At 40.5% G+C, this 14,004-nt stretch overlaps 1 protein-coding gene and 1 long non-coding RNA gene across 2 annotated transcripts in view; one reads left to right on the forward strand and one right to left on the reverse strand.

The window, feature by feature from the left end:
- Nucleotides 1-14,004, reverse strand: part of ADARB2 (adenosine deaminase RNA specific B2 (inactive)) — a 304,888-nt gene that overhangs the window by 117,612 nt on the left and 173,272 nt on the right. The window lies entirely within an intron of this gene.
- LOC138105606 (uncharacterized) overlaps nucleotides 1-14,004 on the forward strand; it is a 45,190-nt gene that overhangs the window by 29,967 nt on the left and 1,219 nt on the right. The window contains exon 2 of the long non-coding RNA XR_011148557.1: nucleotides 6,907-6,970. This is a non-coding gene — a long non-coding RNA (uncharacterized lncRNA). The remainder of the gene's footprint in view (nucleotides 1-6,906; nucleotides 6,971-14,004) is intronic.

Below are 14,004 nucleotides of genomic sequence, written 5' to 3' on the forward strand. Positions count from 1 at the left end.
AGTTACTACCTGGAGAAACTGTAAAGATATTTGTGTAGGTGCAACATGGATGAAAGCTAAGTATTTATTTTATACTCTGTAAAATTATAGTTTCACTGTAAAGCGGATCACCTAACATGGGCACAGTAATATACTTCACCTCAACACAAACAGCTCTTTTAGTTCTTTTAAGGTTTCACTTGCTGATCTGCAGTTAAGCCCACAAATGCAGATGCAGATAGAGCTGTACATCTGCTTTCCAAAACTGACCATGGGACTGATGTGAAACAGCCCCAGCTGAGTGCAGACACTGCCTGTGAGCACTCCTCTGTGAGCTGTAACCCCCTCCTTCTCAAACTGAATAGCTGCTTAAACATTAGGAAGTGAATGGCCTGCATCAGAAAGCTCCAGTTGGCAATTAGTGGTGAAAGGCTTTTAAAAATCTCTTCTCTGTTAAAAATCTCTACAGTAAGCAGCCAAGTGCTGTGACCTCTTCCTCTTGTACGCCCATAATAATAATAATAATAATGCATATTTAACCTGATTCCTGCCCTGATTTATCCTTGGTAGCATGAGGCAGTCTTGTGTTAACTAATCTGTCTGTGGGCAGAAAGTTAAAGGAATGACTGCTACAATTTAGGGTGATACAAGAGGGCTGAGATTTGCAGGGGTTTCTCAGACAAGATGCTACTGAGACATGTCAGGTCTGCTCATTGAGCCAGTTATTTAAGTATCTAGGCATTTAGATCCCTTGGGAGCTGAGGCAGCTAGAAGGAGTTAGGGGCTATCCTGGGTCTGTCCCAGGTGTTGCTGGTAAATACAGTGCCTTTGACTACAAAGCAACTCCTCCAGTTTCACCTGTCACAGCATGAGCCTTCAATATTTATTAAAGTTTCCATCACAGCTTGTAGAGAGTCTTATAGTCTCAGGTTCATCACTGCTACTTTGTTAGTATTTTCTTTTTACCTTTCAGCCTTTAGTCAATCCTAGAACAAATTGCTTCAAATCTTTTCTTCAATTAAGAGCAGTGACAAAGGAAAAGTTTGCTAAGGCTTTACAAAGAAGGGCAAGTTTTCAGAGTGATGCAAAGGGAACTTGACACCTGACTCCCATCAACAATAATAATGGGAGTTATGCATCTAACTCTTTCTGCATTGTGCTGACATTGTACCCTTGAATGTTAGTACAGTTCAATAATTCTCCAAAGATGAGGCAGCTTATTTTCTCTGCCATTGCTGCTTTGCTGGCATTTTTATGGCATTCCCAGAAGTACTACCTGTCAGAGTTAGTACTTCCAAGGATGGCATTGCTTTGGGGTGATTGAGGATTGATGTAATTAAAGAGAAGGCAGTCTACTGCTTGCCCATGGGTATTTTATATTAAGTGTTTCACTGCACAGCTACGATTGATGATTTAAATGATGACAAAGTTGGGCTGCTCTATATGGGCAACAGTGATTCAAACCATGAATTCAGGGATGTGCACCCTCTATTTTATGCTGAAAACTCTGAGAGGGCTGCAGAAACAGAGCTTTCTAGGAAAACTGCAACCTCTCCAGGAGCCATTTCACTAAGGATGGTGTCCCTGCCCATGTCAGGGGGTTTGGAACAACATGACCTTTAAGGCCCCTTCCCAACCCAAACTATTATATGAATAACACCACCAGCAACTTGCAGAAACTTGCCACTGGAAGGGACAGTCCCAGCCACATCTAGGGACAAGTAAGATTATTACTTGGGACTAATTTGGAAAAGAATAGGAAAAGGAAAATATAATATTATATCATTAAATAAATCCCCTGGTGCAGTTGTTGTTAAGTGGGATTATCCAATTAAATCTACACATGCTTTTGTACATATCCACAACTGGAGCAGGCACTGTAGGCTTTCTTTAATAGTCAGTGAAGACATAGTCAGTGTAGGCTATGGCATTAAAGAGCACTAATTTCATCCTAAGGTAAGTATGTGTTAGTCCTGCTCTGTAACTTGAACATGCTAAAAACCATATGAAATATCAGACATATTCTTATCTCAGTGTTTATGCCTTAATAAAATGATGAAGTGTTAAAATCCAACAGGAAGGCTGCTCTTTAATGCTGCAGACAGAGTTTGCTAAGGATAGTCTGGGAACATAAACCAGCTCTTTGTGCAGAAAGAAGGGGAATCTGTTTCTTCTCTTCCCTGCTATAATGTCCATAAACTCCAATTACATTTATAACTTTGCATTAAATTAAATATTTTACACAAGCACTTAAAAAGTCTACTAAATATCCAATAACAGTTTTCTTTATTCCCTTGTTAGCAGCTGCCATGGCAGCAGGACTCACACGAGAATGAAAGTGATTTAGTGCATTGATTTGCAGTTGGCACAGCCCTCTGTTCTCAAACAGAACTGATTAGCTTAGCAGGAAAGTGCCATTTACTTTTTATCGTGTTTCTTTTCTGCTCATCTCCCTTCAGTGGCTGCCAAGAGGAACAGAAGAGCTGTAACCTCCTGAGCAGGTTGCTTACTTTCTTCAGCTCCAAATTCTGCAATCCTGAGGACTAATTTGTCTGGATAGTGCTGTAGCATCAATACAGATGCCAGGGTTACTGCTTTGGTAGTAGAAACAGGTCCCAGTGAGCTCTTTCAGGCTCTTTCTACACAAAATTAACCCTGACTATGAGAAGCTCCTATGTGTCCAAAAGTGCCATCTAACCCAGGATTTTAGGTTTTTTTTCAGCATTTACTGCTAAAGCTAATAGGAAAAATGTCTAGCTGGGAAGGTTTCTCTTGAGTATCTCACTTTCTCTTCATAAAGAGACCATAGGGCTTGTCTTCTAATACATAACATTTGAAGGACTGTGTACACACTTCTGTGTCTCTGATCTTCCATGTATTGAAGCTGCTGGTGAAACTCTTGATTCACCAGTTAAAAATGAAGATTTTCTGCAGTGCAGAATGACCAGCAGCTGCAATGAAACAGTGGGAGTCATTGAATTAGCAATTATTTTCCCTTGGAGACCAATTCATGGCAAAAGTTCAGTTTGCTCTGGCTAAGACTCCATCATTTCAGGGGTCAGATCCTCAGCTGGAGTGAGTGTCTGTGGCTTTACTGAACTCCATGAACATACATGGAGTCATGCCAGCTGAGGTCAGTGGAATAACACTGTTTCAAACCAGTTAAGGTTCTGATCCCATAAACTTGTCATGACTATTCAGTCTCATTAGTCCTTTCCAGTTCTCTCTCAAACTTTTCAAAAATTCAGTGATGCCAAAGCTTCTTAGAGGTGTTAGATATCTCCAAGTCTGTTTCTACTAAGAAATAATAAGGGAAAAAAACCAAAAGGAAACGATGGCAGGCTGAAAACACGGTTCAGAGTTATTTCTGGGAACAAAGATTAACAGATGAAGAGGGGAAGAGAGAATCTCCTTCCTACTTTCTAGCTGAAATTCACTCAATAATATTAATCCTTTTGGACTCTTTACAGTTAGTAGAGATGAAGAGGCTAATCTCTGTCTCTTCTACACTGGAGGCTCCATTAGTTCTATTAAATAGCTGGTGCAGCACCAGAGAAAGAAGTACATATGCATTTACCTCCCTTCTCCTTTGATCTCAGTAAGAGATTATGAAACAGCTCCCATATTCCGTTCTTTCATTTCAAAATGCAAAGCAATCTGTAACTTTCTTCCCTCTGGCACAGGAAATCCTGGTGAGGAGAGGGGTCCTTTACTAGAAAATGTATAGCTCACACTTTTCAAATGTATCTAACTCCATTAGTCATGTGAATTCAGTCTCTTTTATTCACTCTTATGAGATGTCTTTCCTCCTTCCACAACAACAAAGAAAATCCTCTTTTCTGGTAAAGCAGGAGTTTTTTGAACTTCACTGATTCAAAAGACTGCAGTATCTACCATAGCTAATGAACTCCTGGCAAAGCAGGGGTGTGCTGATAGGGCAACATGACCACAGTCCTCTCCTAAACCACCAGAAAATAAAAGCTACTTTTTTGCAGGACTTAAAGTACTGTAGATGAGGGTATACTCACTGTCAGCAAAACCCTACTCTTTTGGTGCTGCGTACCATTTGTTCTGCCACTGGTGGCAAACTTTAATAATCATGAGTTGAATTTTAGGATAAAATGACTCATGCCTTAAACTCCACTGATTGCAAAGGGATGCCTGCCTGGCCCAGATACAGAAGTAAACATTTGGTCAGATAAAACCAATGTCACACATCTGGTCATCCACAGCTCACTCACACTTGCATCTGTGAAATATCTTCCTTGGCTAGATTCTGGGCTTTCTTCCTGTGAAAACTCAGACACAAGGTGACAGAAGAAGGGAAAATAATGGCACCAGAGTGTAGAAAAAAACACGGTGTCTGAAGGTGGCTGAGACTCATATCTGCAGTTGGATGGCATAGAAATACAGATAGAAGCACAATGTTGTGGCCTCCAAAGTGGATCCTGTAACCCTCTGTCAGAGCCTAAAAGAATGACTTAGGTTTGGAGACCATCTAGAATCAGATACCTCAAAAAGGAACACAGAGGTGACAGACTTCTTAGTGTGGTTTTCATGAAAGTAGACAGTAATAAACACTGAAGATTAGAGTGTATCCAAAATCTATCCCCCTTCAGGGCTTGGGGAACTTGCTTGTGGTTACTGGGAGGGACCCCTTCTGTTTTTGGAATTTTTCCTGAGGAATCGCATCCAAGCCCTGTCTTTCCAACTGGGGGGAAATGGGAAGAAGAATCATGGTCTTTTAAAATGGGGTAGCAGTGGGTGTCAGGGAGGGTAGACCCTTGTGCCCAGGTGACACAGTTACTGCATTAATCCAGGGCAGGGCTGTGTCGGGTCTGGGGACTGGCACTCCTGGAGCTGGGACTGATAGTCCTGGAAAGGCTGTGGGCAGGGTGGGGAGAACCCATCACTGCCCTCAGGGACCCCACAGTCAGCACACTGTTAAGACAGTCTGGCTACCTGCACATGCAGTACTACTTCTATGTATATTTTAATGCTGTTCTACACACATTTTAACTTTTAAATTTGACTAGTAAGTTTTCAATGTAGGAAAAAATAGTAACAGATATTTAACAGTAATCCTGCTCTTTCCCACTGCCACTGGAAGGCACTAATCCACCCAAACCACCTGTCCTTGCATCAAACACACACATAATGACCATGCTCCATGAGGCCTTGCTTGGCTTCCAAGCCTTTTGATTAGAACATGCCTCATTCTGATACACAGCAGAGACACCATGTGGCTTTCTGAGTGACTACCCTGCAGCAGAGCCAGTGGCACAGGGACACGGCCACCCCCACTGGCACCAGACTGCTGTCCTGAGGGCAGGCCTTGGCTGACAGGTGACAGTGAATGGGTCACCAAGGAGTTGGTACCTTTCTGCTGGCAGCCAGTGCCAGAACAGGGAAGGGCTCATGCTGCCACGGGGCTCATTTGAGAAGCCCGGATGGCCAGCCCACGGCCTGACGTCCTGCAGGTGAATGGCTCTTTGTGGTGCTGCTATATTTAAATGCTAGGCCAGTGTAGCAAAACAATACTTACAACCTCAGTCTTCACTATTAGAAATGGGCTGTGCCCTGATTTGTTCAGCTTTGTAGTATTGTTCACATGTGGAATCCGGGAGAGAGGGATATATTTGGAGTTATGGGGGTCACATCTGTAGTGCCATGGCTAAAGACCAAGCTATTACAACCATATATATTAACTTTTCCAAGGCATTTGATTGTCCAACACTATTCAGAATGTCCAGGAGGATTTGTGCTAAGAAAATTGAAGCACTTTGGCCTTGGCTGAGGTTCAACAGATAGATTTGCTTCATATTTGTTAACAAAAGTGACCACGAAAGACAGAGGGACAAAGAAAAGGTGACAATTTGTCTCCAGAACTACCCACACAGTAAACCTCCAGTGAAGAGTTTTATGGGAAAAAGTCCATTTCTTTAAATGGACTTATCTATAAAGTCCATTTTCATTTTCACTATTCTGCTTCCAGACCTTATAGATGGTTATCAGAACAAAGCTAATTATCTAACGCTGGCGATTTAAATACAAACAACACAATCATTCGTTTCCTTGGCCCTGAGTGACAAAACTTCAGAGTGCAATGTGACCTCTGCCACTTCCATAAATGACTTACTAGCAAGAAATGAACTTCTTCAATTCAAAAAGAAATGGAGAAAAACAAATCCATATCTTCCCTCCCCAAATGGACAACAAGATCATAAAGTCATGCTCCATATGGCCCTGACACTGTCAGGTGGCTTAGGCAGTAGACTGAGGGCTGTGTCATTGATATGTGTAGAACTCAAGATCTGTCTAGCACATGTCTACTGCTGAGAGAGTGATTTGCATCTGATTTTTCCAGTAGTTTTTCTGTTTGTATCGGACTCTGGTTTTTCCAAATACACTTGTCAGTAGAATTTGCTCAAATGCACTTTGCAAACACATTTTAGCCTATGTAAACTATTTGTTTTGACTGTTCACTACTCATGCTGTGTAACCAGCTACCTAAGGCAAACTGCAGTTTTTCACTGCTTTTGCAGATGACTGATCCCTGAAGTGCCCTGAACTCCTTTGCATATCTCTGCTCTGATCTGTCTCCAGTCACCCAATAAAGTTACCCAAATCTATTTTTCACTCACATAACAAGAGCCACTATCTGTTGTCTCTTAACAGATATGCTTAATATCCTGACAGAAATGAAAGCAATGATGAAGTGATTTGCACACACATAAAATGAGTTGGAAAAGGAATATATTATTGATTCTTTTTAACCCAGGCATATTTAAAATGTAAAAATTACTTCCAAATCTCTTCATAAACTAACAAAAAATGCAAATGCTAGCTTGAAGAATTCTTCATTGAAAATAATTACAGAAAAACTTCTAACATAGATGTATCTTTGCTTGGCATATCACTTATCAGACTGCTGCTGAAGAGACCTGGAGGTCTGGACTGCACAACTACACCCACAGTTTGAATCCACTGGGTAAGTTATAGCAATATCTCATTTTTTTTTACCCTGTACAATGAGATGTGATTGCTGTTTCTGATGAACAGCAGTGGACATACTTTCCTAGAGAATAAAACCAGAGAGCCTCACAAGAGTAAATCACAACCTCTTGACTGCCCCCGAGCCTTTCATCTGGTCAGCTTGATGCTTAGCACAGTAATGGCTAAGGTTAGATGAGATGAACCCCATTCTGACTGTTTAACTTGTAACAACTCCCAGTGCCAGGCTGATAAAAGCATCGTGCGTTAGTACAGAAGTGACACTGCACTTATTTGCAGACACCCCTATGGAACAAGCCCTATGTTGTTTTTATGGTTAGTTAGCACGGATTTAAGGAACCAACTGCAGAAGAAGTCTGACTGCTAATGACACATCTGTGGGCAAAGGTGCCACAGCATTCAGAGTGCAACACAACAGGGCTCCCAAACGTGCGTCAGTTGCCACAGCCCCATCAGCTCAGTGAACTCCCAGCACCTTTTGGGGCCATGTTTATAGCTGAAAAACCTAGTTAGAAAAATATGTTATGGATCCAGAGTATTCTGCATTTTTTAATGGACAGGCTGGGGTCACTCGCAAAGGCTTCCACCCTCTTGCAAATGTCAAAATCTGACTCAGACTGGACATAACCCAAAACACCTTGTTATGACTCCTTGTGGGAACATCATTACATGTGGCAAAATTAAAATAAAATAAAGATATCTAACCTAAAATAGGTAGCACGCATTTTTGTAGAGGAAGGTGATTCGGTGCTGTTATTTTGAGTACTCTGCTGACAGACACTTTTCTGTATCATTCTAATTTCAGTGCTTCTATCTATAGCTCTTTGTGTAGATTTGCCCTTTCTATGTGCACTGTTGTCAACGGAAAGATACTGTAAACCAGTTTCAAGGTGTGACTCAGAAAAAGCTGGCAAAAAGAGGCTCTGAAATTTTCAAAGCCATGTTGTGCATACCTTCAGTTTGAATGGATATGCATGCAATCCTCTACAGTTTGGCAAATCTCATCCATAAGCTGCCTCCCACCTTCAAAACAGAGTCAATGTCATCCAAAAAGGTACTAGCACATGACAACAATGATTCTCAACTCTTGAGGACAGCCTTGAATCTCTGTTATGGCTGATGCCTATGAGAGAATGTACATCTACATCAAGTTTGCATACATACAGACATACATTTACAGAAACCTTTGTGGTTTTCCAAACACAGGCACCAAGTTTGTCAATCAGAACCTCCAAGCACCTAAACACATACAGGAGCCAGCTACACCTCAGAGTTCTTGGCATCCAGCTAAGATACTCATGACTGAAACAGCGTTCCCCATGTCCAAGAGAAAATGTTCATACAAGGCTTAGAGAACTCAGGTTTTTAAAACCATTATGGTGAGGCTTGTAGGAAAGAAATCAAGGAGGGAGATCTGGAGGGAGGTAGATCTAGATGAATAGTGGCTTTATAAGGAGTAGCACAGAAGATATGTTTAGAAAGAAATCCCGTTTTGATTTAAGATGCACAACTATCCCAGATATTGCCTATAAGCCCATCAGAATAGGATTTCCTGGCTCACCAGGATGATTTTCTTTTTGCAGGTCTGCTCTACACTATTATTGAAAGAGCAAAAAATATCATAGCTTCACCCAAAACAATTTAGAGCCAGGAAAAGGAAGACTTCCATCCATTCTTCCCTATTTCTTACTGCTGACCTGTTCTGACAGGCTGCTCAGGAAGACAATGGGGATTTACTGTTTGCTCTGTTGCACACAAAAAAGCATTAAAATAAAAAATCCTCATGTAAATAATTGCATCAATTTTGCAATCAACCAGAAAACAAACAAACAAAATCCAGTGAGGCCGACAGTGAATGTACTAATCTTGCCAATGCTCTGTATAATTAAAACAATTTCACCTTGAAATCTGGCATTCATTATAATATGGAGCACCTCCAGGCTTTAGCATTTTAGTTCGTTTTTATGGACCTAGAGGACCTACAACAGAGGTTTGTACATGAAATATATTCTAGTCTTTTTACTTCTGAGCCATTTAGCAATTATTTTATGCAATCTATTGTTACATATTAGCTGTCTCTTGTTTCTGTTGCTGCACCTGTATGACTTAGGAAACACCTCAATGCATCCCACTTGGCAGCAAAATTCATCACAAAGTCATTGATATCAACATACTAGCAAAACCCAAGTAAATCCCGAATTTGTGTTTGCCAATGAACACAGCATTGAAGAGATTTGCTGTTGTTGTCCTCTAAGCAGTGAGAGAACAAAATTTAAAAAACAATTCTGAATCTCAACACTAGCATTTCAGATTTCCCACCTTCATATAGGGGCTTAGTTTACAGGAGGTGTCTGACAAAATCCTGAAAAATTGTTGATATTTTTTTTGAAATTTATTTACATAAACTAAAAAGGAAGCACCAAAACTTACACGCACACCCCTCATCTTTGCCCTTTAACATGAGAAATGGATCTCAACTTCAAACTTTAGGAAAATGCAGATCTTATTTTAAACTTTAGACCTTATGCCTGGGTAATTCAGGCTTCTTAGTCAAAATCTACTCGGGCTCTAGTACCAGTCTGATTCCTCACTTAAATTTAAGTTTCGCCACTTGGGCCTAGCACTAATTTAAATATTGAAGATTTATTCAGTTGCCTTCCTTCTTCTAGCATCAAGCAGTTTCAGCTAAAGAGATTTGTACTGGAAATGCACCCATTCAGCATTGGTACTGTTAAATTAGCGGTGATATATATGTGTTTGTGGGCACAGTGACCTTTATTAGCTCCTCATTATGTTTGAAAATAGTTCTTGTTATCTGACTGAATGAATTATGCTGAGCATTGTTATGGCTCAGATAACCTATGGAAACTAGTTATTTTTCATGATATGTTAAATGTTAAAACTAACAAGCAGTTAGTTAAGCATTACACTGGAGACTATCATCATGTCTTACACTTGGAACATGCACTTTTAAGACTGTTCAGATTAAAGATGAATCAAAGCACTTCAGCTTCAGGGATAGAACTGGAGGTGTACATCCCTCCAGACAGAACTGGAGTGTAAAATCCAACACAAATTGCTTTTAAAATTTAATAATTCACAAAATCTATGGTTAAGCACAGCCTGGCTGGGATAGATAAGTAAAATAAATACTGCAAAGTCAATTTTTAATAATCTGTGGCATGAAATTTAAGCACAAGAGAAAACATTTCACAATCAAGTCAGAAGCTTTTTGTAAATGATCAAATGAGAATTTTAAACCCCCTCACCTACCAATGCAAAATACATCCAGTTTGTCCTTTAGTCCTCACAGCACACTCCTAGATTCCTTTGTTTAAATGCCTTTTAATTCTAAGAGAGCCTTTACTGTAACCCTTTTTTAGAACTAGAGTTATTTACAACCTCAGAAGAAGATAGATAGATTCAGGAACCTGTTCTTTGCTGGAGGATTGGTGCATCAAATGCAGTCACAGGAAATAATGTAATTAGTTCCTGTGCTAGTCCAGTAACAAGTGGTCTGGTATATTTATCTAATTATTGAGACAACACATTTACAACTGAAGGGATTTCGTTATAAGAGGTTTATAATACTCTGATTTAGGCTGATCTTCAGTCTCTTAATGCCAAGTAAAAACTGGCCTTCGAGCAACATTTTTGTATGATGAAGAATAAAATCCCAGATGGATTATGACAAGTCTGTGTTGTCCTAAAAGAGAAATCAAAATGAAAATCTGGTAAAATTAAATGGGAAGGATAATATATATACACACACTCGTTCAGGAGGAGAGAGAAAATGTGAAGATTTGTACATTTTTTATGCATCTGGAATCAGTATGCTAACATGCTGTTTATGCTGAGGTGTACCATCTGCAAGGAATAAAGAAAAGGGAGAGATTATACTATATTATGGGGAAATCATATTTTGACTTTATTATTATGGCTGTGGCTATTTTATGAAAAGGAGGTGGATTAATAATTGTCTAACCAACCAAAAAGGAAGGAGAAAGCAAAATGGATTTTTCAGAGAATATTTCTCATGCAATAATAAGGGGCTTGTGCAACAGAGCAGAAGGAGGAAGGGAAGGTAGTGACAAGAAAGGGAGACTGAGCTCCATGGTAGGAGAGAGGTGAGAGCTTGGGTGTCTGCAGAGCTGATCATGGCTGCAGAGAGAAGGGTGAGTATGCATCAGCAGCCACAGGCAACATAACCAGCGTCAGAAGAGGTCCTCTGGTGCCCTGGACTTATGCAAAGAGGATGACAATGAGCCACAAGACTCGGCTGCATGTCCCCTAAGCACAGCTGCCTCCTGGGGTGTCTGGGCAGGGGCAGAGGCAGGACAAGGGGTTGCTGCAATGCAACCCCCAGTGCTGAGAGGGGATCCTGAACCCAGGCCCTCATCTGGAATGGGACATGGGCTGGGGCGGCTGCAGTCTCTCACATCTCCATGTAAGGCCCAGGGGACCAGGGCTGATCAGGACACAAAGGATGATGACACTGGGAGTCAAAAGCAGGTCCCTAAGTAGGAAGCTGTTAGGAAATTATTTTCCAGTACGAAACTGTAAGGAAAACACACAGCCTTTCAACCTAAGGTAAAGGAGCTAAAAGCTGGTAAAGCTCAGCCCTACACTGAGGATCTGGACCAGACTTCCTGCTCCTTTTATTTACACTCTCTCATTATAGATATTTGGCACATGCTATTGCACTTTTTCCCCCCTGCTCCTGCTCCTACTCTGGGCCAGAGGCTTTTTGTTCTGAATGGAAGGACAATCCTCACAAAGGGCCTTTTTCCTGAGAGATACTGGTTTCATTTACAGTGGGCTAGAAATGCATGTGCTGCCATGCCCTGGGCTTTTCAATCACCCGCCAAGAGCACTCACTTTTCATTGTTTCCATTTTAACGCTGCTCTTGCAGCTGCAATTGCAGCCACTTTGAATTAAATCTGGGTTAACAGTCTGAGGACAGATAAGCCCCAAGAGAGGAAATGATGTAAATCCAAATGGCAATTCTTTAACCTATTGCTTATTATGACAGGCTGGAAGCCCTGTGTGCGATCGGAAGCAAAGTGCATTTTTGCAGTCTATTCTCATTTGCATAAACCTTTCTCTTGGTATTTGCATAATTTTTCAATTAATCACCAGGACAATACTCTAACTCCTGAACATCCCTCTCCCAGGCATTTAAGGTATTCTTGCTAATATAAAAGCTTTAGACAACAATGATGAGGCCAAGACCTGGAGTTTTCTATTTATTTCACACGTAAAACCCCGTCCAAATGTTTACTGTACCTTATACTCCACAACAAGTGCATCACTGATTACTGAAAAAGCACAGATGGGACATAGACAGTTTTTCATTCCTTGTTCCATATGATAGAACTCAACACATCTGGTATGCTATGAAAAGCATCTTTGCACTAATTTGTTTGTCAGTATCTATTGAAAGGACTATCTGTCATCCTGTCGCATTTTGGTTGCCCTGAGATGTCTGAAGACAAGACTAGTCACAAATTGTGACTGCTGGCCACTGGGGAATAACTGGTAGAAACCACCAGCTGTTCCAAGGATCATCAGTGGTGGATTTGGTGGATTCGTTCCTTTTTTTTTTTTTTTTTTTTTTTTCATTTTATAAGTGGAAATTTCAGTGCAATCTCTCCTCAGACATTTTGTGTTTGCAAGAAGAAACCAAATCACTTGAACAACCGATAGTTTGTTTGTCCTCGCTGTCCGTGTGCACATTTCCAATCTGTTTCTACAGCTGGCTGAGTTTTCTCTGACTGGAGAGGAGTGATGCAGAGGGCAAAAAAAGCACATGCTGCTGGTGTACATGGGACGATCTTAACACTCGCCTTCGGATGCTACATCTTTTATGTCAGGAACCTGGCCATAAATAGATTGGCTTGTCAGGGAAAAGTAAAGATCCTAAAGGAACCTTGGTGTTTATATGGGCTAATCAATACAGGTTGAGAATGTTTTTTCCCATAGTTCTTCACGCTGATCATCTTCTTGAAAGACAGCCCTGTGATTTATGATTTGTTATGTTTATTTTACCTCATCTCCTTGCCAATGAATCAAAATGTTGGATGTCATTTATTTTCCAGTCTTGTTGTATTTTCTTATTGTAAATGCTTTATTGCATTAAATTCTAATTGTGTGGCTAATTTAAACTATTTTTCATCAGTCAAGAGCTGTTCTGGCATGAGAGTGCAGATCTGATTGAAGGTGCGAATTTCAGATTCAGTTAATGGTTGAGTGATATATAAAAAAAGAACTTTCAGAAATACAGGAAAGCTTATGAAACACAGTGGAAAGATTCCCATGACCATTCAATGGGCACATAACTTCCAGAAATACTGGATTGGATTGAACTGCTTGTAGTTAATTAAGTACTTGTGCATTCTTATAATTAATCTGAATGATCTGCAATATACCAGCATAACTTGAATTTAAAGCCAACCTTTTCAAAATAATGAAAAGATTTTTCTACTTAATGCCATACAATCCTCTGAAACTATGGATCTGAGTAACAGGCCTTACCTTGTTTCTCCAGTAGTACTGAAGGAACAACCAGCACCTTATCTATATGGGAACAATAATAACATCATATATGTTTGCCAGCTCTTCACAAGATTGCTCCAAATGCCCAAGTTGAGCTCCTAAGCTTTGAACATGAGTCCCACATGAGTTCTGCCTAAAATTAATGCTGTGTTGTGATCCAGAGTACTCCGTAATTGTGCTTATTCTTTCCTTCTGCCAATTACTGAATTACATATGAAAGATTTAAACCAAAATCAGGAGGATATTGAGTGACAGCTAACAAAACTAAAGATGCATCATGATCCTGACTAGAACTATTTGCAAGAAGGTCCCCTCACTGTGGCTGAACGCTGAATGCATTTGGTCCAGAACTGGCAACTGGATGTGATGGAAGAGGATGCTCCTCACTCCTGCCAATTCCCAGATTACAGTGTATGAGAATACTGCCAGTGTGTCTTGTGTTCTTAAATCCATTT

Source organism: Aphelocoma coerulescens, chromosome 2 (assembly GCF_041296385.1).
Source record: "Aphelocoma coerulescens isolate FSJ_1873_10779 chromosome 2, UR_Acoe_1.0, whole genome shotgun sequence".
NCBI classification, from domain to species: Eukaryota; Metazoa; Chordata; class Aves; order Passeriformes; family Corvidae; genus Aphelocoma; species Aphelocoma coerulescens.